Below are 26,956 nucleotides of genomic sequence, written 5' to 3'. Positions count from 1 at the left end.
TGTGATGGAGAGGCAAAGGAGAGCAACATTGTTGCTGCCACACGTATTTGGCAGGATCTCCAATAACCCCTGACTCACACCCTATAGCGAGTCAATCTTTCTCAGCTCTGAGCCTCCGTCAGGGCCGACCTCTCCTCTGCCTGGTTCCCACAGCAGTCACGTGCCCGGCTAGCTGACCTGTTGAAGTATGTCTGTGTGATGCAGTCAACAGATGCTCGTGGCCAGAACAGGACTTCTCCCCAGCTCCACTTGTTAACTGCCTGAACTTCAGTGACTTCCTGGGCCAAAGGGGGATAATACCTCCTAAGTTTGTTGTATTAAACAAAATAAGGTACATAAAGCCCCTGGCCCAGGGCCTGACCTGCAGTAAATACTCCCTACGCAATAACCATTTCTGTTGATTCCGTGACTCCTTCCAGAAACAACACAGTTTCATCGTGGACTTCCATGGCTTAACAATCAAAAGCGGCCAGATAGAAATCCTCGATACCACATTTGCCAGAGCAGCGTATTATCCGGAGCAGCCGCAGCTCTTGGTGTACATTGTATTGTGCACGTGTGAACCACTACCTACTCGGATTACTGCTGGAGATGGCATTTTGTGTGGAAAGCATCTGCTGGAAAGAAAATGGGGATTGACTATTTGAGCATTAGTCCTTGTGCATATTCAGCCTCTGGATCATCTAACAAAACCAGAGGACCATAAGACAGGCAAATATAGGTGTTATTATGTAAAGTTTTTAAAAAATTATTTGTTAATATTAGAAGACCAGAAGTTGCTCAGTATGGCTGAAGATGAGTATGACTTCAACTGAGGGAGATAAATTTTTTTGCCATGTCCAAACTCAAAGAGCTCTTTCTTATGTGGTATTTGTCCCACATGTCCCTATAATCGGCCAGCAAATTCTGAAATGATGATAATAGCTGACAAGTATAGTAAGGGATATTTCTAATGGCGTCATAACTCCTTTGAGTTGGGGATGAGATGAGAAAAAGAGGTTGGGAGAAGAGAGGGATGAAGGAGAAAGGAGTAACTATTTACACACACACACACACACACACACACACACTGGAGCCTTTCAATCTCCTCTTCTACATTGATGAAAATAAGTTAGTTACTCTTTAAAATGAAACACTAAGCATTAGAACCCGGACTACCTAATTGATATCCTCATCACAAGTCACTTAAATGCTATATAATTACATAACTATTTTTAGAAGTAAATGTTTCAGATTGCCAAATATAAGGTTAAAAATAGGTATTAAACATGGGAATTTTAAACGCAATTAAAATAAAATAAAATGAGAGATGTGGATATGTGCCATGTCCAAAATCCGAAACCAAAATTTCAACATTACAGCCATGCTCAGATATGAAAAACAAAATTCAAGGAGTGAATCTGTTCCCAACACTAGTCTGGCAATTTGAAAAGGAAAAATAAAAAAATATATATATACCCGGGGAAAAATACTGACTGTAACTTTCTGACCTCTCTAATCAAGAATGGATAATCTTGATGAGACTCCAGAGCACAAAAGGAAAGATCTCCAAGAGCTTCATGACTACCAAATTCTTTGAGGAAGAGTTTGAATTCCCCAATACTCCTCTAACACACAAATAGACACACACACATCACATGTTCTAGGATATGCCCTAGAACCACAGTCACCATAGATTAAGACTGTAGCATATGCTGTAGTTCTTAGAGCAGCAAGACCTTTGAGAACACATCAACGTACTACTCAATTCTGATGTGACCTTCCTCTGCCAACATGCCTCTAACTTGGTTTCTACTCATCTACTCAACTCAAGCTATATGACCCTGATAAAATATAAATATGGATGATGCCAAGAAACTATGGCTATATACTAGCCCTCAGCCCGGTGATAGTGCAAAGCTATCAACAGTCAACCAAAAATAGTAGAGAAGAAACGATTAAATAGTGGAAGAGGAAGGCAAAGATCCCCAAAATAAGCACAACATAAAACATAAAATAAGAGGAAAAAAGGATCTAAAGCAGGGAGGGGTTCTGTATTTGAGAGACGAATTAATAGAAGTGAATCACAACTACCATGAGTAGTGCCCCTTAGAGTTAGGCAAGATGGCAGCCTTAAATGGAATCTATAAGAGTGACAGAAGAACAGAATCTCAGTTTAAGAGAAAATCGAGAGGCTAAAATATACACATTCAGGTGGATAATATCTGATGAGACCAAATTTCCTAGAATCAGATGACAGATTATACCATCTTGGTTGTGCATACCAATTCCATTCTGAGAAACTTAATCTCTGGTCTTCCTGCTCATTCCCTTGTTCCCTTGACTTGCAGTTTCCCACAGGTAGTGCCACACTTTCTTATCTTTGTGCAGGTAGCACTCCCCATCTAGACTGAATTTTCTTCCCTGAGATCTTGGATTTCTTTCCATTCAGTCACTAAGTTTTCTCCTATAGTAAGACCATCCTTATCTTTTTCACCCATACCAAACTAATATGCCATTCTTTAGGTGCCTATGCTATACACTTTCACTACAGGATCTACTGCACATGTCTGTCTGTCTCTCTACACAAAATCATGAACTATCTGACCATCTAATTCATCTCTATGTCCCATGGGCCCAGTACAATGGATATCAAATAATAGGCATTTGACAACTTACTGAAAGCTACAGTGTTGTGGCACTATTCTAGACTCTAGAGAGGCAGTGTGAATAAGACAAAATTCATGCATTTTCAGACAATAAACACACCCATAAAACAGCATCAAGTAGTGACAAACAGCAAAATAAAGCCAGGTAAGGAGACTGACAGTGATGGGGCAAAGGTGGTTAATGGGGAGGAAGACAGATTTTGGATAGGATGATCAGAAAAGCTCTCTCTTAGGAGATGATATTTGAGCAGTCACTCAAGAAATAGGAGAGACAAATTTAAAAAAAATATGGAGAAAAGTGTTAATCACAGGATTTCTTTTTTAGGGACATTTGATCTACTTGTTGAAAAGAAATGTCTTGGTAGGCCAGTTTGAAGTAGCAGATGGGGCTTCCAAAGAACTGACTCAGATGGAAAGGAACTGATTTGCTTCGGAAGCATGGGGGGAAGAGCAGAGACAAGGGGAAAGGAGGGAAACCCAGCAGCAGGGATTACGGCCCTCTGGGTTCCCTTCACTGCCAGCTTCTGCTGAAGTCTCGGAACCCATGAAACACTTGGTAGACACATGAAGAATCTCAAACAGCCCACATGGTTGTAAGAGCCCCAGAGTAAGGCAGCCCCTACCTGAGACTCAGTGCCAGCTGGTGGGCTGTAGGCTGGAGAAAGCAGGCAGATATAACACTGACCATCCAGAAGCAGGTCTAGAGACTAAATGGAAGACCACAAAGGAGCAGTGGAAGCTGGGTGGAAGCTGGGAGGACAGTTCATGGAAAGCCACCATCGCCTAGCAGCTTCTTCAGGATAATTCCTAAATTTAACCCAAATCGCTCGATCTGCTTAACAGTCTATAAGAGTGTGTAACTCTGAGTTAGTCTTCATTATAATTCAACTGTCCAGTTTGTACCAGAGACTTCTCATGGTGTAAATTAACAAATAATAAATCACAAAAAAAATGACAAATAATAAGCCACACCCATTGAGCACCTCCAAGGTACTTTATATCTATCACTTCCAATCCACATAAGATTCCCACAAGGCTCTAACAAAGATGAGGTTGTGAGAAGTTAAGCAAGATAGCACAGAATTAAAATTCAGAAATTTCTGATTCCAGAACCATAATCTTTCTTCAACACTGAGCCACTTCCCAAAGCAAGCCTTCTGGTTCAGGACTGAAGTAAAAATCAAGGCCCAAAATTCCCCCAGTGAACCTGTAGGTTCATTGTTATTCAAAGTCATTATAATCAGGGTTTGGGGGAGAGAGGCAAAATCTAGAGAGAATTAAGGTGGACAGAATCCCAGGTATGCTTTCCCATGATATATAGCTCTACCCATTTCCTAGTCCAAAGATGACAATGAGCCCATACTGACATAAATAAGTGATTAGGTAAATAAATAAATAAATAAATAAATGGAGGAGAAGAGACAGATCTTCTACGCAGAAGAATTCCAATTAACTTATGTAGCTACTTTGCCCTCAAGGAAAGGAAAGAAAACTCCCCACTTAAGTGTGGGCTGCACATAGTGACTTCTGTCCAAACAAAATCGCATGGAAAAGATGGATAAAGAGTAACTTTGTAGCTGAGAACACAGTGAGTACTCCCTCAGCCTGGTCATCAAGGTCAACATCAACAGTGCTAACTCATGTTAGGTGAATGTACATTTGATATCACACGATGAAAATGACATTCAGCCTCTGTGGTCTTCTTTCCAAAAACCCACAGCCCATTCTACTCATGAAAAAAACGTCAGACATCATCATCCCCAAGTGAAGGACATTCCACAAAGTATCTGAGAGTATTCCTCAGAGACCAACTCTGAGAAGATGTTATGGCCAAGAGGAGCCTAAGGAGATGTAACTTACTAAATACAACGTGTTATCCTGGATGGGATCCTAGAACTTAAAAAGGCATTATGTAAAAACTAAGAAAATCTGAATAAAGTGTGAACCTCGGTTAATAACAATATTTATTGATATTGGTTCATTAGTTGGGACAAATGTACCATACTAATGTATCAATTAATAATAAAGAAAATTGGGTGTTGGGTATGTAAAAATTCTTTGTACTATCTTTAATATCTTTCTGTAGATCTAAAAATGTTCCAAAATAAAGTTTATTTTTAAAAAACGCATTAAGGATTTTTATAAATTGACGTGTTAGTGTCATGATAGTTTTTCCTGTACTAATTTGTAGGCTTAGTTAGTAGAGCTCTGACCAAAATCCCACTGGGATTGTTCTGGGTAGGGATGGGTTTAGGGAGATGACAAAAATAACCACATTTACCCGGACTAATATTTAGTGGAGAATGGAAGATTTAAAAGAAAGTTAACAAAAGAATTTGCCTTGTGACATAATAAAATGTATCATAAAGAATAAAGAATTAAAATAGTATGGCTTGATTAAAAATAAAAAAGCTACACTACACAAGTTGGATAGTACTGAAAACGTCCTCAAGCAAGTGGAGGAAAATGTATGTGTATTTAACATAATAAAGAAAGCATCATAAATCACTGAGAAAGAGATGGGTTACTTAATTGGTAATTTGTGGGAAAACTGAAAGTACTCTTTACTTCACATACCAACTATTTATAAAATTCAAAGGAAAAAATTAAAACTCTAAAATACAAAGACTTTCAGTTTCTTCTCTGATATATAAGGATCCTGGAAGTCGTCACTCAACCTTTACAACAATAAGTGTTGGACGACACTTTGGCCTGCCAAAGAACTGAGTCTGCGGGGCGAACTGCCAACCCCCAATCTAGAGAGACAAGCGAATTCGGCGCATCACATCCAAGATGAGCTCACCTGAAGCAGAAGCTGAGAGAGTCATAAACTGGTAAGAGTGCTTAAATGGTAGTTCTCGAAAGTTGCTGGAAGCTGAATGTGGACAAATGTGGCAATGAGAAATTCCTAAAAACTGCAGTACTGAGGGGTCCCCCACACTTTCATGGTTTTTAACCTACCTGTAAGAACTCCAAAGATACCCTCAGGGCTCTAGCAGAGAAAGAAGAGGAACTGTATTATAGCCTGGGTGGCTTAAACAACCAAAATTTATTTTCTCACAGTTCTGGAGGCTGGAATTCCAAGATCAGATGCTAGCATGGCCAGGTCCTAATAAGGCCCTCTTCCTGGCTTGTAGATGACTGCCATCTTACTGTCTGTTTACATGGACGTCCTCGGTATGTACACATGGAAAGAGAGACAGACAGAGAAACAGAGAGGGAATTAACTCCCTGGTGTCTGTTCCTGGAAGGGCACTAATCCTATCCAAGCAGAGCCCAGTCTCATAACCTTATATACATTAATCATGTTCCTAAGGCCCCAGCTCCAAACATGACACAGGGGTTTAGGGCTTCAACACATGAATTTTTAAATTTTAATTCCACTGTAGGGTTTTTTTTTTTTTTAAAGATTTTATTTATTTATTTGAAAGAGAGATCAAAAGAGGCAGAGAGGCAGACAGAGTTGAGGGGTGGGGGGCGAAGCAGGCTCCCCGCTGAGCAGAGAACTCAATGCAGGGCTCCATCCCAGGACCCTGAGATCATGACCTGAGCCAAAGGCAGAGGCTTAACTCATTGAGGCACCCCCAGGATTTTTTTTGTTTTTGTTTTTGTTTTTGTTTTGCATTTATTCTGTGCAGAATTTACTCCTGGGCCATAAGTTTTTGTTTTCTTCAGTTTCTTGTGAGATACCTTTTTCTTCTGTGCAACCTTCTCTTCTGGTTTAGGGACAATTTGCTCTTTTTCAGGAAGGATCACCTCAATGTGGCAGGGAGAGCTCATGCATGGGTTCATCTGACCAGGAGCCCTATAAGTTCTGTGCTGCGTCTTGGGGGCTTTGCTCACCTGGCTGGGCTCAAAGACAGAGAATCGACATCTAAACCCTTACGTGCAGCATTACTCCCTGCACTGTTAAGCATGTTTAGTAAAAATGCACCACTCTTCTTGGGCCACCGACCATGTACCCAGCCCCACTCTGTAGCCTGAACATACCTACCAGCTCCACCCCGGTAGCGACAGAATGGTACATGTAGCTTCGACAAAGTGACATCTTTGGGATACTTGGAGGCTTTTCAGATATGCATACACTTGATGACCTGGGTGATTTCGCATGTGTTCTTAAAGTAAACATGGAGATTTGAACATCCTGATTTGCAGGATTTTGTAGGGTTTTCTGTGTCAAGTGAATAGAGAACCATTTTCAGAGATCACCTCAGGCCGCTTGGTTGAAGAGTAATTCCACTGTAGTTAACATACAGTGTCACAATGCTAAGCCAAGTAAGCCAGTCAGAGAAAGACAAATACCATGTGATTTCACTCGTATTTGGAATTTAAGAAACAAATAACCAAAGGGGGGAGGGAGAGACAAACCAAAAAACATGAATTTTGAGAGACACAAATGCAGTAACCATTGAGAAATAAGTCCAAAGCATTCTCAATAACAAAGGCGTATTCTCCAAGGGAAAAGACGATATCAGAGCCTTATTCTACCTGGGGAAAGGACATTTCTCCTACTCCAGCACCTTTTAGCCTTCTTGTCTCAGCTAATGAAGTTTAAAAAAAAAAAAGAAGAAAGCTAAGACATACTTGAGAAGGTCACAGAATGCTTCCCTTTCCCCACAAACTTCAAGTTAGTACCAAACTTTACCAGTATAGTAACAGTAGATTATGGCTGAAAAGGCTGCCAAATACAGACTCTATCTAAGGCCTTTTTATTGAATCCTAAAGACAAAAGGAGAGACAAGAACAAGGACCGTAGAAGAATTTAAAGCCCCAGTTCCTACAACTATAGCAAACATTAAACACAGTCCAACTCCTAATGAGATTAACATAAAACATCACACTAAAGGCTTATTACCACTCAATGCATTATGTTCAGTTTTCAATAAAAATTTCAAGGCAGCTAAAAAGCAAGGAAAAAAACAGTCTGAAAAAAAAATGAAGCAATCATCAGAACCAGACTGAGATATAACACAGATGTTGCAATATTCAGAAAGGGGAATTTAAAAATAACTATGATTAACTTGCTAAGGGCACTAATGGGAACAGTAGACAATATATGAGGACAAGCAGGTAATATCAGTGGAGAGATGGAAACTAAGAAAGAATCAAAAGGAAACAAGAAAATCAAACACACTACAACAGAAATGAAGAATGCCATTGATGGGCTTGTAAGGAGACTAGCCACAGCTGAGGAAGAAATCAGAGAGTTTCAAAATAGGTCAATAGCTATTTCCCAAAGGGAAATGCAGAGATGGAAAGAGAGAGAAAAAGGGATGAAGAAGATGGGAAGAACAGAGGAGAAGAAAGAAGAGGAAACCATACAAGAGCTGTGGAGAAATTTCGAAGGTATAATACATGTTTAACTGGAAAACCAGAAAGGGAAGAAAGAGAGGATAAAGAAATACTTGAAATATTATTGACTGAGAATTTCCCAAAATTAATCACAGACATTAAAAGCATTTATCTAGGAAGCTTAGGAAACACTGACCAGGATAAATACCATAAAAATCTATATCTAGGCTATCATTTTCAAACTATCAAAAACCAAAATTAAACAGAAAATCTTGAAAGAAACCATGGTTGGGGGAAGGAACCCCCTACCTATAGAAAAACAAGAGGAAGAGTTATAATGGACTTCTTATCAGAAACCATGCAAGAAGTGAGTGGAGTAAAATATTTAAAGTGTTGGGGGAGGGGAAAAAAAACAAACCCTACCAGCTTAGAATTCATTATCCAACAAAATTTTCCTTCAAATTGAAGGAAAAATAAAGACTTTCTCAAAAAGAAATTAAGGGAACTCATTCTTAGCAGACCTGACCTGCAAAAAATGTCAAAAGAAGTTCTTCAAAAAGAAGATCAGAAACATATTTACATACTTAAAAATTAAAAGAAAATCTACTTGGAGATTTATCTAATATCTGGTTGGGACATACTGCCGGCACAATCACAAAGGAAGAAAACCACTAAAGAAAGGTTGTATAGGGTGTCTGGGTGGCTCAGTTGTTAAGCATCTGCCTTCGGCTCGGGTCATGATCCCAGAGTCCTAGAATCAAGCACCATGTCAGGCTCCCTGCTCAGAGGGAAACCTGCTTCTCCCTCTCCCACTCCCCCTGCCTGTGTTCCCTCTCCTGCTGTGTCTCTCTTTGTCAAATAAATAAATAAGACCTTTTAAAAAAATGTTGTATAAATTTGACTAAATAAAAGGATCAACATGCCAGAACATGAGATAAAATTAAAAGCTATATATATGCCAAAAATCAAGGAAAAAATTTACCAAAAAGCTAAGAAAATATTAATGCCCTAATATATAAAGAGCAAAAGCTAATTGAAAGAAAAATTTCTAATATTTCAATTTAAAAAACAGGGGCAAAAGGGGCTAAGAAATAAATCAGTCACAAAAGCATAACAATTAAGAAATAATCAAAGCTTGGTAATAATCAAAGAATATAAATAAAATGCAATATAAGTTCATTATCAAATTAGCCTAATAACGTTTAAATACTCATGAGGAAAAAGAGCAATATAACAGATACTGCTTACTTGTTAAACAAAAGTTGGCAAATGGTGTAAAACCACTCATGTCTACAACCTTCCTTGACCTAGGAATCTTATTTCTAACAACTGAAGGAAATAACATATTTTAAAAAAACATTCACTCAGATGTCCATCAATAGAGGAATGGATAAAGAAGATATGGTACATGTACGCACACACAGGAATACTACTTAGCCATCAAAAATGAAATCTTACCATTTGTGGTGATGTGGATGGAACTAGAGAGCATTATGCTAAGTGGACATAAGTCAATCAGAGAAAGACAAGTATCATGATTTGATTCATTACATGGAATTTAGGAAACAAAAAAGAGAAGGGGAAAGGGAGGGGAAAATAAAATAAGATGAAATCAGAGAGGGAGACAAACCATAAGAGACTCTTAATTACAGGAAACAAGCAGCATTGCTGGAGGGGAGGTGGGTGGAAAGATGGGGTAACTTGGTGATGGGCCTTGAGGAGCATGTGTGATGCAATGAGCACTGGGTATTATATACAACGGATGAATCACTGACCTCTACCTCTGAAACTAATAATACATTACATGTTAATTGAATTTAAATAAAATAAAATTTAAAAAATAACAGCATATAAAATATTTCTACAAGGATGTTCATATTTATAATAAACTCCCAAAACAGATATGAGATATCATTATATGGTTAAATAAGGTACAATACAGCCATATTTTAGAATATGCAGATAGTGAAAAATCACCAAAGGCTTAACATGGAAAAAAAGGTCATTAAATAAAGCCTGGTGATCAGACAGTGAACAAAACTGTGTATGGAAACCATTTAAATATATGTAATTTTGAATACATTATGCAGGTACATACAAAATATAAAAGAAATGTCCCAAAATGTTAACAGCCATTACTCAAGTTGAATGTGTTACAGATGATTTTAAGACTATTTTTAAAATTATGAACTCGGGTGCCTGGGTGGCTCAGTGGGTTAAGCCACTGCCTTCAGCTCAGGTCATGATCTCAGAGTCCTGGGATCGAGTCCCGAATCGGGCTCTCTGCTCAGCGGGGAGCCTGCTTCCCTCTCTCTCTCTCTCTCTGTCTGCCTCTCCATCTACTTGTGATTTCTCTGTCAAATAAATAAATAAAATCTTTAAAAAAAAATAAAAAAATAAAATTATGAACTTAATGAATGCTTATACTGATATTATATTACATTAATGAATGCACATATATGCAAACATTCATTAGGTTTATAATTTTTAAAATACCAAATTTACCAAAGGAAAATTCTTCACTACTGAAACTCTGAGAGGAAATAAGTAATAAATAAGTAAGGAAGTAAGTAATGAAGTCAGGAAATAAGTAATAAAGTCCTTCAGATTTTATAGTTTCAACAATATACTGTTATAATCTCTATTATAGCACCACTTAATTTTTCATAAGATAGCAGTAGTTCTACTATTAGTTACAGAAACAGACATGGAACCTTATCTCCTGACTCCCGATACAATGGTTGTTTCACTCCCCTACAATGATAGGTATAAAATTTGACCTTCCTGAGAGATGACATCAGCAAGACAACAGAATAAGAAGTCCAGATATTGTTTCCCTTCAGAGACACTGACTTATCAATGATCCAAAAAGCCTTTATAATAACCTCCCAGAAATCAGTTAAGAAGTCAGTTAAGAAGTCACTGTATCCCAGGCAAGCACAAAGCAAAGAATAATCTCATTGAAACTGATAAGACAAAGCCATTGCATTTCACCCTTTATAGGCTTTCCTTGGCGCAGCTTAGTGTCATCAGGGAAAAAAAAAACACCCAACTTGCAGCTTCCCCTTTAGGAAGGATAGAAAAGAGTGAAATGTCTGTCCAACATTCTGACTTTTCAGGGACCTGCCTGACACAGAGGGCTTGAGTAAGGGCACTGGTGGGGGACTGGCCTAATTGCGATGTCTGAGGGCCACTGAGAATAATAGAGAGTTTGGGGGCTTGTTGTTGCATCAAAGAACCTACAGTATGCAGAGATAGCAGACAGAGAAAATGATAATGAAAAAGAAATCAGCAAACTTCTGTTTGGGAAATTATACACACAAGTCCAGAGAAGATGATCTGGAGAGGTCTCCAGATTCTCTCATGGGGCTAACCAGTGGTCTTCCTTTATATGAAGCCGGTCCATAAAGACTAAGAGAGGTGGCTCTTTTCTTAATTGGACAAATTCCAGCAAAAATAACAAGCATAAAAAGAAAAAGGAAAACCTGGCCCAATCAAAGGAACAAAATATATCTCTAGAACTGAACTTAAAAAAAGGGAAATCTATTAATCACCTGGAAAGAATTCAAAATTATCTTATTGAAGGTGTTCAATAAGCTAAAGGAACACAGATAGCCAGAGAAAATAAAGAAAATTGATGAGTGAACATATTGAGAATATCAACAAAGAGACAAAAACTATACAAAAGAACCAAATTCTGGAGCTGAACAATAAAACTGAATTGAAAATTTCATGAGAAAAGTTCAACAACAGACTTGATAAAGCATTAAAAAGTCAGTGAACTTGAAGACAGGTCATTTGTAACTATCCAGTCAGGCCAGTAAAAAGAACAAAATGAAGAAAAGCAAAGAGAGCTTAAGAGACTTATGAAACACCGACAGAGAAACAAGATACAGCATTACAGGAGTCTCAGAAGGAGATGAGAAAATAACTTATTTGAAGAAATAATGGCCATTAACTTCCTCTACTGGAAAGAAAGCAGACAACCAAATTCAAGAAGCTCAAAGAACGCCAACTAAGATGGGTCTAAAAAATCCATGCTGAAATACTAGAGTCAAAGAGAGAATCTTGAAAATCGTGAGAGTAACTTATCACATACACAGAAACTCCTAGGAGATTGTCAGTGAGTTTCTCAGCAGAAACATTAAGGACAGAAGAGAGTATGATTATCAAAGTGATGAGAAAAGAAATAAAATGCCAACCAATAACAGTGTATATGGTTGAACTGTTGTTCAAAAATGGAGAAATAGGGGCAACTGGGTGGCTCAGTTGGTTGGGCAGCCAACTCTTAATTTCAGCTCAGGCTATGATCTCAGGGTCCTGGGAACAAGACCCATATCAGACTCCACACTCTGCAGGGAGTCTGCTTGAGGGTTCTTTCTCTCCCTCTCTCCCTACCTCTCCCCACCAAAAAATAAATAAATAAATCTTTTTTTTTTTTTAATGAAGGAGAAATAAAGACTTTTCCCAGATAACAAAAGCTGAAGAATTTCATCATCACCAGACCTGCCTTACAAGAAATGCTAAAGGAAGTCCTTTAGCATTTCTTTAGCAACTCCTAAAAGGAGTTCCTAATGTGGTTTAATGGATTAGAAAACAAGATCCAGCTATATGCTCTCTATAAGAGATTCACCATTTCTAGAAACATAAAGCTTGCCAAGACTGAATCATGAAGAAATAAAAATATGAACAAACCTATGTAACTAGTAAGGAGGTTGAATCTGTAATCAAAAATCTCCCAACAAAGAAAAGCCCAAGTCCAGATGGTTTCGCTTACAGAGTCTACCAAAAGCTTAAAGAATTTATGCCAATCCTTCCCAAATTCCTCCAAAAACTTGAAGAGGGAAGACTCTTAAACTCATTTTATGAGGCCCATTATCCTAAACCAGATAAGGATACTACAAGAAAAAAGAATTATAGACCAATATCTCTGATGAATACTGATGAAAAATCCTCAACAAAATACTAGCAAATGGAATTCAACAGCATGTTAAAAGGATTATACACCCTGACAGTGTATATTCCTAGAAGGTAAGGATGGTTCAACATTTAAAAATCAGTCAATGTGATATACTACATTAACAGAATAAAAGATAAAAACCACATAATAACATAATAATCTCAGCTGATGCAGAGAAAGCTTTTGACAAAATTCAAGACTTTCAAGGTAAATACACATAACAAACTAGTAATAGATGGAAACTACCTCAACATAATAAAGTCATATATTAAAAGCTCACAGTAAACATCATCAGTTGTGAAAAAGTAAAAGCTTTTCCCTTAAGTACAAGAACAAGTCAAAGATGTCTACTCTCACAACTTCTATTTAACACATTATTGGAGGTCTTAGGCAGAGCAATTAGGCAAGAAAAAGAAATAAATGACACCAAATTGTAAGGAAAAAGTAAAATGATCTCTCTTTACAGATGTTATAATACAGAAAACTAAAAATTCCATGGGGGAAAAAAAAAAAACCTGTTCCAATTAACAAATTAAGAAAAGTTGCAGAATGCAAACTACCATGCAAAAATTAGCTGTGTTTCTATATACAAACAATCTGAAAACAAAATTAAGAAAACAATCCCATTTACGATAGCATACAAAACAATAAAATCCTTAGGAATAAACTTAACAAAGGAGACAGAAAACTTATACATTGAAATCTATAAAGCATTGCTGAAACAAATTAAAGACAATGTAAATTAGAAGACATCTCATGTTCATGGGTTGGAAGACTTAATATTACTGAAATGTCTATATTACCCAAAGTGATCTATAGATTCATGGGGATCCTTATCAAAATCCCAATGGCAATGTTTGAAGATAAAAAAAATTTTAATTCATATGGAATTGCAAAGGAGCTGAAATAGCCAAAAAATCTTGAGAAAGAACTGCACAAAGCTAGAGGCCTCACACATCCTGATTTCAAAACATATTACAAAGCTACAACAATCAAAATAAATGGTACTGCAAAAGACAGACATATAGACCAATACAACAGAATTGAGAGGCCAAAAACAAAGCCTAGGGTATGTGGTCAAATGATTTTAAATGAGGGCTCCATGACTACACAAAGCAGAAAGAATTGCTCTTCAACACATGGTACTGGGAAAAACTGTATATCCACATACAGAAGAATGAAGATGGACCCTTATCTTACACTATAAATGATAGTTAACTCAGAGTGGATTAAAGGTCTAAATGTAAAGCCTAAAATGATAAAAATCCAAAAAGAAAATATAGGGGAAAGCGGCATGGAATTGGATTTGGCAATGCTTTTTTGGATATAACCCCAAACTTACATCAAACTTATAAGTGTATAGCAAAGAAAACAATCAATGGAGTCAAAAGGCAACCTACCAAATGGGAGAAAATACTAGCAAACTATGTATCTGATAATAGGTTAATATCCACAATACATAAAGAACTCCTAAAACTCAACAATAAAGAAACAAATAAACTTAATTAGAAATGGGCAAGGAACTTGAACAGACATTTCTCCGAAGAAAATATACAAATGGTCAACAAACATGCAAAGACCCTTAGCATCACTATTATCAGGGAAATGCAAATCAAAATCACAATGAGATATTATCTCATGCCCCCTAGGATGGCAGCTATCAGAGAGAGAGAGAGAGAGAGAGGAAAGAAGGAAGAGAGAGAAAAAAATATAGAGGGAGACAGAAGAACGGAAGAAGAAGCATTGGCAAAGATATTGAGAAATGTAAACCCTCGTTCACTGTTAGTGGGAATGTAAAATGGTGAGCTGCTTTGGAAAAGAGTATGAAGTTTCCTCACAAACTTAAAAATAGAATTACCATATGATCTAGCAATCATATTTCCATATATTTTGGATATATATCCAAAAGAATTGAAAACAGGCTCTTGATGATAATCTACACACCCATATTCATTACAAATCATTCACAATAGATGAGAGGTAAAAGCAAAAAAAAAAAAAATGTCTATCAGTGGATAAGAGAAATAAAATGTGATCTGCATAGGCAATAGAATAGAATTCAGCCTTAAGGAAGAAAAAACTGGGTGCCTGGGTGGCTCAGTGGGTTAAGCCTCTGCCTTCAGCTCAGGTCATGGTCTCAGGGTCCTGGGATTGAGCCCTCCATCGGGCTCTCTGCGCAACAGGGAGCCTGCTTCCCCCTCTCTCTGCCTGCCTCTCTGCCTACTTGTGATATCTCTCTCTCTCTTTCTCTCTCTCTGTGTCAAATAAATAAATAAAATCTTAAAAAATAAAAGGAAGAAAAAACTTTTCTATGCTACAATATAGATAAGCCTCTAGGACATTATGCTAAGTGAAATACGCCAGTCACAAAAAGATGAATAATTCTACTTTTATGAGGTATCAAAAGTGGTCAAACTCTTAGAAACAAAATAGAATGGGAGTTTTCAGGGGCTTGGGGGAGTGGAATAAGGGCTCAATGAGTACAGAGTTCCAATTTTTTGAAATGAAAAAGTTCTATAGATCTGTTACATAATAGTGCACATATAGTTAACCCCTCTATACGGTATCTGTATAGGGGCAGGGTGGGGGCATGGTGATTATAACCAAAATGTTCATTTCAGCATTATTAATAAAGTATTAGAATTGGAAACACAAACAGAAGAGCTAACTCTGTAAGCTAGAGCCTAGACATTCATTGGGAAATCATCCCAACTGTCTTAAAAAATATATTCCATGGCCACCTGGGGTGGTCATTAGAACTCTTCCGAAATATTCCAATTTTCTTCCTTCTGTACACATAGTAGGACTGCACTTGCCTACCTTCTCTGAAGTTAGCTTGGCCATGTGATTTGCTTTGATCGAAGAAATGTAAGCAAATGATGTTTCCCTTCTAGGAAGACTTTAAAAGCCAGTGCAGTGTGGTCGTATTTTCTTCTGCTTCGATGACTGTGAATGTTTTTGTGTAAATGGAGCCTCCATCAGTGTCAGCATGGATCCCTGAATTAGAATGAGCAGCTTCTCTGTCAATCTACATTAGACATGTAACATGAGCAAAAGAATAAACCTTTGTTGTGTGAAGTCGCTAAGATTTGAGGAGTTATGTTAACAGAGTATCTAGACTGATATAGTGTCTACTCCATGGGAAAAATGCTAATTACATTAAATAGTATAAAGAAATACTATAAAAATTGTATACTCTATGAGTGTACCTCTAGACATCCTATTTTATAGACATCCTCTTCCTAGAAAAATACTAAAAGTACACATACCCAAATATTGATAATGACTATCTTTTGAGGGATATGTGGGGGAATTTTTCCTACCTCTTTATCACATACATTCATATATTATCTTTAATGGGTAAAATAACAATTCTTATCAAACATAGAGGTCAAAATAAAAAAGCTCAGAAGGGAACTCTATCATTTAATATTCACAAACTAAAAGTTTTCCAGAAAGAAGGGATTATTCTTTCATATAAACATGCTCCCCTCAAAAATGGGAGCTATGCGGCCAATGTGGATTTATATATTTATGATTATCCACAAACTTGCGACCTAACATAGTGTGTCTGATATGCAGTATTAAATAAACTCAAACACTAGAAAGTTTTTTATTGCTTAAGTTCTAATTTCTTCTCCTTTCCAGATTCTCAGTTCAATACCTCATTCTATTCAGGCCTCAGAATCCATATCAGGTACAAATCAATCCAATTAAATATTGCTTTATTTAAAGAACACCATTGACCTGTTTTACTCAGAAATAAGTTAAGTCACTGATCAGGAAAAAAATGACTTCACTTTTAGCTGTAGAGCGTATTCCCCAGGGAACTTGATTTCTACCACAATCCCTCTACCATTTTTACCATGAAGATAATGATATTGCTAACAAAAGATATTTTTAATTAACTTACAATGATTTAAACAAAGTATTTATGGTCCACTTATCTTACATAATGATATATAGTAGTTTATATCATGATTCAAAGTCCTCTTCAGATGCAACAAAAAGTCTACATTTTTATAGAAAGAAAGAGAGAGAGAGAGAAAGGAAGGAAGGAAGGAATCAGCTACAATTATGAAATATTTTCTAGTAATCATAAAACTTGAAGACTTTTTCCTAACTATAAGAAACACTGATTATGAAAACATGTGGCACAAAGTACAAACCTATACTATAGTCAACCACATCCTTGAGGTGGTCAACAATATCAAGTGACACCTGCTTTTCTTTGATATTTCCATGACATATTTCACCATCTTTTATTTTTTAAACTTTTGTTTCCTTATCTGTTGAATATGTGCCCTGAAAGTTTTAAAAATCCATCTGATAGTCTTTGTTTTCTCATTTCAGCATTTAGTCCATTTATATATAATGTAATGACTGAAGTATTTGTATTTACATCTACCATTATATACAGTACTTTTGTCCCAATGTTCAAGTTTCCCTCTTCTTTCATTGGCATTGGCTTATTTTTGATTATTCTATTTTTAACCTGGTAGCATGAAAATTATACACTCTTTTACTATTCTTTTAGGGATCATTCTAGCAGTTATAACATGTGTCATTAGCTTATCAGAGACTAATACTGACTGATACTTCTACTTTGTCCCAGAAAATGCAAAGACCTAAGGACTTCGTATCTTTCAACCTCCCTTAGAATAATGAGGAAGCAACAGACGGGATGAAGAATTAAAGAAAGAGAAAAGGCTGAATATGTTGCCTGGCACTCAGACTCCCATTTAACCTTTGAGAGCAGGTTGCTGGCCCCCTCAAGGGGAAAAAAAAATCCATCACTACTTTGACTTCAACACAAGCCCCTAGTTTAAATATGATACCCAGCATTCACTTTGAGTTCTATAGTGAGCTGGTTCTCATCACAGAATAAAACAGATGACCTGAGACCCAAGAATGTTCTTTCTCATGCAATGGCCCTCCCTCTACCTAAGGGAAGGGAGAGAAATGCTTGTTATGATGTAAAGTTAGGGGACACTTCCATGAGGCATTGCACTGGAGCTTATCACATCATACCACAAGACAGCAGGAACCAGGAAACACAGTTCCCACCACATCTGCTGTTGGGTTCAGTTCCTGCTCCTGCAGCAAATATAAGAGCACTTCTGGGTGCTAGATGCAGACTGTGCCAGTGAAGAGACTCTTCGTAAGGATATAACATTAGAACCCAGAATAAGCATTGGGAACTTTCACAGTAGCCCTTATCAGTGAGCATCAGTGGTCAATACCTCCATGACCAAGAAACCCAGGACTTGAAACACATTCCGAGGATGCACAGCCTGAACATTAAAATACAGCGATGGTTCTGATTTTCTTACATGGCCAAGGGCCAAGATAAATGTATGTCAGGAATCAACAAGGCTACTGTTAGACAACTTCCAGCAAGACCTGCAGTCTTTGGCTGTCAGGGATTATGCAGTGGCTGCTGCATTTGAGGCCAGAGGCCCCCACAACAGAGACCCAAGAGTGGTCACTGCAAGGGGGATTACAAGATACCGCATCCTGCTTCAGGTAGCACTGTGACTTACAGTCAACGTCCACATCCAGTACATGTTACCCATCCACTGTCGACTATCCCCAATGATCAGATTCTTAATAAAATATAATCCTGCCTAACTCATTGATGGAACCCAAATAATGAGAGTCCATATTATGCTAGAAATCAGCTAATGGGTCACAGGGATTCTGTGTTTCAGGATTCCAACCATTTAGGTCATATTTCAATTACAACTGAACCTATAGATGAGGAACAGTCAGAAAGACGTCAAGAAGACTCCACAGTTCTTTGACTCACTGGACAACCAAAGGCAACAAAGAGTCAGGCCATGCTTATTTTTCAACTTTATCTTCTGTGGATTTTACCGGAGCCACAAAACCAAGCAAGCCCTAAGCCTTCTCTTGATACGTCAGCTACCTGCATGAATCCCCTAAGACTTCTGTAGCCATTACAGACACATTGCAATGGAGCACAGACACAACCTCAGAATGGGATCTCTCTGTGCTAATTAAAACAGTAACAGGAGTGCCTGGGTGGCTCAATGGGTTAAAGCCTCTGCCTTGGGCTCAGGTCATGATTCCAGGGTGCTGGGCTCGAGCCCCCAACAGGCTCTCTGCTCAGCAGGGAGCCTGCTTCTCTTCCTCTCTCTCTCTCTGCCTGCCTCTCTGCCTATTTGTGATCTCTGTCTGTGAAATAAATAAATAAAATCTTTTAAAAAGAAAACAACAATACTACATTAGCAACATGTAACAGAAGGATACATGTCCTTTAGAACTAGATTACAAAGATATTTCTTTAGAGATTTATTCATTGCCTTTGGAAGGGAAGCAATAGCAGTGATATTTTTATGACAAACATAAAAGTCACTATCCACACAGTTTAATGTGTTTAAAGAAATTCTCCTTTCAGAAATAGCAAGCTATATTAGCTAAGAAGGGGGAATGACACAGGGCTACCCTCTGAGCATCTACTAGTTCCTCACTTGTCTTTTTATTTCCTGCGACTCAGTGTCATCGGGACTCAAGAATTCAGCAAACAGCTGCCAATCTGAGGAGGGAGTATCTACAAACAAGGTTGCAATGCAAACATGAACAAGCCAAACACATACTCAAGTGTCCAAGGTAGTCTGGGGGTGTGGCTGAAGGCCTGGGTTCAGCAGTTGTGACTGATGAAAAGAACGATTTCCAGCCAAATCTGAGCTAATGCTTTTGGAAGAGCAAAAGAGCCGGGAGTCAGAGAATAGCCTACCTGCCCACACAAAGCTGCGAGGCCGGCCTTGTCACTGCGCCGTGTATACCCAATGCAGTGTCAGCGAGGGCCAGCAGCACAAACAGGCAGTCGCCCAGCGTGCTTCAGTTCCTGAACTACAACAACCACCACCTATGGGATTCAGATCCTAAAGCAGTTTCAATCATGTTTCGTGAATTAGCCAACAAACACGTTCCCAGCAGAAGATGGTCAGATGAACCTGCTGGAGAAACAACTGTGTAAAAAGAATAAAACTGGAGCCTGTTTCAGGCTTTGATTGGCCTCTATCCCCTTTATAAGAACAATGATCAGGATAAATCATTACGGCAAAACACAGACTTGAGCGTCACATGCAATGACTAAGGAAAACAATGGGCTAACCTATTTTGGAGTGGATCAACCCCAATTCCTGGGCAGGTTTCACGGTATTTTGGAACCCTAGGTCACCCCAGTATCTGACACTATACAGCAGCTTTATAATGAAGTAAACAACCTCTCAGATCCATAATTTTTAACATCACTGATTGCCTGTCACTGGGCGACAACTGTGGTGGTAAAAGCACCCTGTTCATGGGACTCCCGACTGGAGAGAGCCAGCAGGTTCAGCGGCGTGTTGTGGAGGGCATTCACACTCACATGATCAGCGGCATAATAAACACTGCTATAGACCAAAAGGATCTTTGGACCTGACCTCAAAATGTGTTTGCCCATATGCTTGTGTACACACACACCCATATAAGGCATGTGCACATCATTTTCAAAGCAGAGAACATGGTCCATTCCTGGGTAGTTTCCGGCCTTCTCAGTACACGTCACCCAAACCCCCCACCTCCCCCTTGGCCTGAAGAATCAGCTGCCACCCATTTTCTCTCCGGCCTCGTCTTCTCCTCCTTCCCCACACGCACAGGCATTCTCTCCTACCCTGATGCCTCTTCCCACTTTCTGGAAGCTCTGGGTCTAGATCTGAGCATGTCTCGACACTTCTCCAGTCATTCCAGTCTCTCTACAAATATTCTGCCACCAAACAGGCTCTTCCGAGTTCCCATCTCAAACAGCCCCCTCCCTGTCATGCTACAACCCCTTGAATGTGCTGTTTTCTCTGTAGCAGACACTACCTGATGTGGGGCTCTTGTTTGTTTTATCAAAGGACCATAAGAACACCTCTCAGTATCTGAAATCAAACCACTAGATGGAATTTATTGTTCAATATAATACAGATAAGCAATGCTGGCCAAAAGGTCCCTCCAAGCAAAGCAGATGGCTGATCTCATGGAAGGTTCTGGAAAGCGTGGAATTCTGTGATTGGCAGATGTTCCGAGGCAAATGCCGGCCAACATCAGTTGAGTGCTCAGGTAAGGCTACTGTGGACTGGCTCGCGCTCAGAGGCAGGTTTTCTGGAGAGGATCCATCCCCGTTTGGGTGACTTTCAGATGGGAGGAGCTTGACACTGGTTGGTTTTAAAACCAGCTCTCACCAGAATAAGTTGGTATTGACCCAATGAACAGATTTAAAATGGGTCTTGATGGTTACCTGTCACCATAGCTACAGAACAATCAGGCTTCTCCTCAGTCTGTGGGAAATCCTGTTTTATTATTCTATGAGGTAAATACCCTCCACACAATCAGGTTTGTGGGCATGACCCATCCTATAGCCCCAGTACCTACTACAGCACCTGCCACATTCACCACTGAATGAATAAATTAATGGTTTTTGGCAAAATGACTGATACTTTACTTTTAAGGTTTGCCTCTTTATTTCCAGAGCATATTACATAAGTGAAGACAATGGCTTTGTAATCATACAGTCCTGGCTTTGAACTTGGAATGCAATTGGCCTTATGGCCATATAGTCCTTGCTTTGAACTTTGACTGCTGTTGGCCTATCTTATGGTCTTCCTGAATCTCCATATCATTATTTGAAAGAAGGTTGGGAAGAAAGAACACCTGTATCTACCCCCTAAGGTCTCTGAGGATTATGGAAATAATACCCAGTTTTTTAGCATGTTCAGTTTTCAAAAATATGAATCAGGTATATTACTACTTGGAAGGTCTCTGAAATGTTCAAAGAAAACATTTCAGATCATAAAACCTAGGACACTCTGGCCTGGCCCTGTGGAAAGGGACAAAGCCAGGTTTGAAATAAACACTCCAAGAGGTCCTCCTGACCCCAAATCCTCTCATCTCCTCTCCCCCAACCCCAACAACTACAGTCCCCATCACCCCCTGGAGTTGCACCTGCCTTTGTGCTCCCCACACAGGCCAACACTCCTGGTGTTCCCAGCATTACATCTCCCAAGCCTGCACATACGTTAACGGAGTTAAATCATTTTCTCCAAAAACAAAGCGAAACAAAACAAACAAACAAAAAAACACTTTGTTTTAGCAAGTGCACTATGTTGATCTACTTATCTGACAACCCTGTCTAACTCATTGCAGCTTGTCATATAGCAGAAACCCGACACAGCAAGACAAACGATACGTTTTAAAGGGACGCTCAGACACTGAACTGGACCTGTTGGGGCAGAGGACTCTACAGGCCTTGAAGTCAAGGTGAAGTCAATCTATGCTGTTGCTTTGCCCAAGTCCAGTCCCAGAAAAAATGATAGTTTTCTACGTCTTCATAAGATTTAACATTCTCTCTCTCTCTCTCTCTCTCTCTCTCTCACACACACACACACACACACACACACACATAGCGTTTCACTCAGCAGTATTGTCCCCAGCTCTTACTAGTCAGTATCTCTAATACTTTTAATTAGGTTTATGGGCACAAAGGAGCCTCAGGCTGAGTATTTATTCCTTTGTAACTGTCTGAAAACTGACAAGAGCCAACTGTACCTGCTCACACTGATAGTGAACTCTACTTCCTCTACAAGACATTGTTTCACATTATCTGAATTTTATTATGGCATTATTGTCCCTGGATCTCATTAATACAGATACATTAAACCATGCTCTGTGTGAAATGTAATAAAGACCACCGTAAGGCCTGTGGGGAGATGGCCCTGGGTTTGAATCTTCTCTCTCCCGCTTACTAGCTGTGTCTCTCTGGGAAAGCCGCCAAAGCCTGCTGAGCTGATTTACCCCCATCTTATGAAACTGTTCTGAGAATTTCAACATATAAGCCATAGGCACAGAGCAGGTACTTATCAGGTGGCAGCTTAAAATATGCAGGGGTGCCTAACACTTCAATCCGTTGGGTATAAGGCTATCGGTGACTTTGGCAAAGGGTTTCAAAGAAAATACAGGATCGATAGGAGTGTGTGCTCTCTTGGAGAACAGGGGACAATCAGAAACAATAGGAACCCACTTGACTCAGTACAGGCCTGGGGTAGAACTGGTTTCACAACCCAAAGTTGAGCCACAAATTAAAACCTTTCCAAGAATTCCTATGAGTCACCCCTGAAATTGACCCGAATAAAGAAAGCCAGTGTTAGCCACATATCTGAATTCTGTATGCACATTCAACCTCAGGAATAAGAAAGTGTGGTGAGTTGCTAGAGGGCATGCATTCCATTGAGGGTTCTGAGAAAGACCACGTCTTCTCTCAGGTTATCCACAGAAAGTCGCCTTCACTTACCCCTGCTCTTAGGAAGGCACCACCTAGTGGCTGCTACCAGAAGTAACAGTGCAAAATTCGCCTCTGGAGCTCTTGGAGTGATCTATTCATTTTCTTATAAAAATTTACTCATTCAGAAAATATTTACTGAGTCCTTATTATACACCAGACAAGTGCTAAGTGCTGGATGTACAAAGCAGAATAAGATTCAGTGTCGGCTTTCCGGGCTTCAAGCTCTATTACAAAGCTGTCATCATCAAGACAGTATGGCACTGGCACAAACACAGACACATAGATCAGGGGAACAGAATAGAAAGCCCAGAAATGGATTCTTGACTCCATGGTCACTAATCTTTGACGAAGCATAAAGAATATCTATTGGAAAAAAGATAGTCTCTTCAATAAATGGTGTTGGGAAAATTAGACAGCCACGTGCAGGAGAATGAAACTGGACCATTTCCTTACACCACACATGAAAATAGACTCAAAATGGATGAAATACCTCAATGTGAGGTAGGAATCCATCAAAATCCTAGAAGAAAACACAGTCAACAACTCTGTGACCTCAGACGCAGCAACTTCTTGAGAGACTTGTTTCCAAAGACAATGGAAACAAAGGCAAAAATAAACTATAGAGACATCATCAAGATAAAAAGCTTCTGCACAGCAAAGGAAATAGTGAACAAAATGAAAAGGCAACCCACGGAATGGGAGAAGATATTTGCAAATGACATATCAGGTAAAAGGCTAGTATCCAAGATCTATAAAGAACTTACCAAACTCAACCCCCCAAAAGAAATAATCCATTCAAGAAATGGGCAAAAGACAAGAACAGACACCCAAAGAATACATGCAAATGGCCAACAGACACATGGGAAAATGCTCAACATTACTAGGCATCAGGGAAATACAAATCAAAACCGCAGTGAGATACCACCTCACACCAGTCAGAATGACTAAAATTAACAAGGCAGGTAACAACAAATGTTGGTGAGGATGCAGAGAAAGAGGGACCCTCTTTTACTGTTGGTGGGAATGCAAGCTGGTGCAGCCACTCTGGAAAACAGTATGGAGGTTCCTCAAGAAGTTAAAAATAAGCTACCCTACAACCCAGCAACTTCACTACTGGCTATTTACTCCAAAGCTATAAATGTAGTGATCTGAAGGGGCACCTGCACCCCAATGTTCATACCAGCAATGTCCACAATAGCCAAACTGTGGGAAGAGCTGAGATTTCCATTGACAGATAAATGGATAAAGATGGGGCGTATATACATATACAATGGAATATTACTCAGTCATCAGAAAGAATGAATACGTATATTTACATCAGCATGAATGGACTTGAAAGGTATTATGCTGAGCAAAATAAGTCAATCAGAGAAAGACTATTGTCATATGGTTTCACTCATATGTGGAATATAAGAAACAGTACAGAGAATCATGGGGGGGGATCTTAATGGGAAGTAATCAGAAAGGGAGAATAACCACGAAAGACTCTTAATTATAGGAAACAAACTGAGGTTTGCTGGAGGGGTGGTGGGTGGGAGAATGGGGTAACTGGGTGAAGGGCATTAAGAAGGGCATGTGATGGGGGCGCCTGGGTGGCTCAGTTGGTTAAGCCGCTGCTTTTGGCTCAGATCATGATCCCAGAGTCCTGGGATCGAGTCCCGTATCAGGCTCCTTGCTCAGCAAGGAGACTGCTTCTCTCTTTGCCTCTGCCTGCCACTCTGCCTGCTTGTGCATGTGCTCTCTCTCTCTCTCTCTCTGACAAATAAATAAATAAATAAAACCTTCAAAAAAAAAAAAAAGAAGAAGAAGAGCACATGATGTGATGAGCCCTGGATGTTACAAGCAACTGACAAACTGTTGAATCCTACATCTGAAATTAATGATGTATTATATATGTCTAATTAAATTTGAATTTTAAAAAAAAGCTTCCGTGGCAGCTTTCAATGAGCACATGATCAAGACCTCTGTTGGGTAATGCAGCTACATGTAGCCAGAGCAGTAGAGATCACAATCCTGCTCTAACTTGGACCAAGCTCTTACCCTTCTCCTCCCCGATCTCCCTCACCTCAAAAGAATTATTTGCAAATAGATGGCTCTCCTTTGCTTGAGTGCACCAAGGCCTTTCCACCTCATCCCTTCTGCCTCCATTAACCATCCTTTCAACTGCACCAGGGACAGTCTCATTCCATGCTCAAAATGAAATTTCTTGCCCAGTCCTCCCCTGAGGAAGGCTTGGATTTGGGGGGGAATGTTGTTCATTTTCTTTTTTGTACAGTTTAACTGCTTCCCATGACTCAACCTGCCTGGGAATGTTTCCCTTTTCATCCCCACGCTTCCCTTTCTCCCTCTCCTTCTGCTAAGAAACAGACAAGTGAAAGACAATGGATTGAGAAATAAAAAGAACATTCTAGTCCTGCCTTTCTCCTAGTTTCATTCCCTGACATTTTAAGCATACATTTTCAGAACTCTTATTTCAGAATTTCCTGTGGCACGTTCTAGTGAATATCTAGTTTTAATTCCTTGAGGGTAAATTTGATTTAGGGAAATAGTCAAATTTCAAATGGAGTCCCTACTGATGACTCAGATAGGTGACTGAACTGGGTTCATGTCATCATGAGTCCAAAAATGAGTCGTAGCTATTAAAGAAGGAAATTGACTTTCTTGGGTAGCTAGAAGGCAATTTAGAAAGGGAGCTCCTCCAAATGTATTTTGAGCTCTGAGAAGCTTCAGCGAAATAAGTATATATCTCCCGAGGCCCTTACTTAGAAAAGTTATACTCATTTTGGATGCACAAGTTTTCTCAGTATTTTAGGATCACATATGAAAAAGTACTAAGAAAATCAGTGGGGATGGCAGGTTGGTGATCAGGACTGGGAGAGTTACAGGTGCTCAGGGAATGGCCCAGACCATTTTCTGAAGCTGTGATTGGCCTAGAACAGGCAGGACATCCCTTCGAACTGAGTGAAGGCTGGAGGTAAAGATGGATACAGGTTCAGAGGAGGTAAGTCTGAGCTGGGGCATGAAGAGAGAGTGAGTTTACACAGAGGGAATGAAAAAGTGCCCACCTTGTGAGCCCAGATATATTTACCTAAGTGACACATTTATGTATGCCCAGCAAAGGTCATTATTGAAGGAAAATCAGACATAAAACTGGAAGACAGGTGGAGTACAGCCCAGTTAGGAAAGTCAGTGAATACTACTCTGAAACCTTTGGACATTTTGCCATGGATGCTGGGAAGCATGAAAGAATTCTGAGCAAAGGACGTAAGAGATCAAAGTGGGGTCTTGATCACACGTAAGGACAGGGCAGAGGCAGTCGGGCTCAAAATTGGGAAAGGCCTGTGGATTTAGTCAGATGGAAGTTCAAATTCTAGTTTTACCACTTACTGGATCAGTGAGCAATTATGAGAAAGTCAGTTTCCTCATCTGCAGAATGGGAATAATGGCAGCAGCATCAAGTCCTTGTGAAGGTCCCACATCTGGCACCAAGTCAGCACTCAAACAATGACCTCTATATTCCAGCACATTAGTGGTTGTAGATCAGAAGACAGAGCCAACCAGCCAAGAGGGATCACTTAGGAGGACACTGTTACCATAATTCTGAAATGGCATGGTAACATGTTCAACCAAGCAACGGTGTCCTTCCCCCAAGGCAGTGGAAATGAAGGGTTTGTGGCCACACATATATCAAAGAAAGTCAAAGAAGCTTGGTGATTTAGATAAGGA

General features: G+C 39.3%; 1 protein-coding gene and 1 pseudogene across 8 annotated transcripts in view; both read right to left on the bottom strand.

Moving 5' to 3' along the window:
* Nucleotides 1-26,956, bottom strand: part of RGS6 (regulator of G protein signaling 6) — a 544,877-nt gene that overhangs the window by 437,053 nt on the left and 80,868 nt on the right. The gene's annotated exons all lie outside the window — the stretch shown is intronic.
* On the bottom strand, nt 6,290-6,844 carry LOC309868073 (large ribosomal subunit protein uL22 pseudogene; annotated as a pseudogene). Its single transcript has one exon. The product of its transcript is annotated as a large ribosomal subunit protein uL22 pseudogene (transcript).

Source organism: Mustela nivalis (assembly GCF_964662115.1).
Source record: "Mustela nivalis genome assembly, chromosome: 6".
Lineage (NCBI taxonomy): Eukaryota > Metazoa > Chordata > Mammalia > Carnivora > Mustelidae > Mustela > Mustela nivalis.
This window is presented reverse-complemented; position numbering and strand designations above follow the sequence as displayed.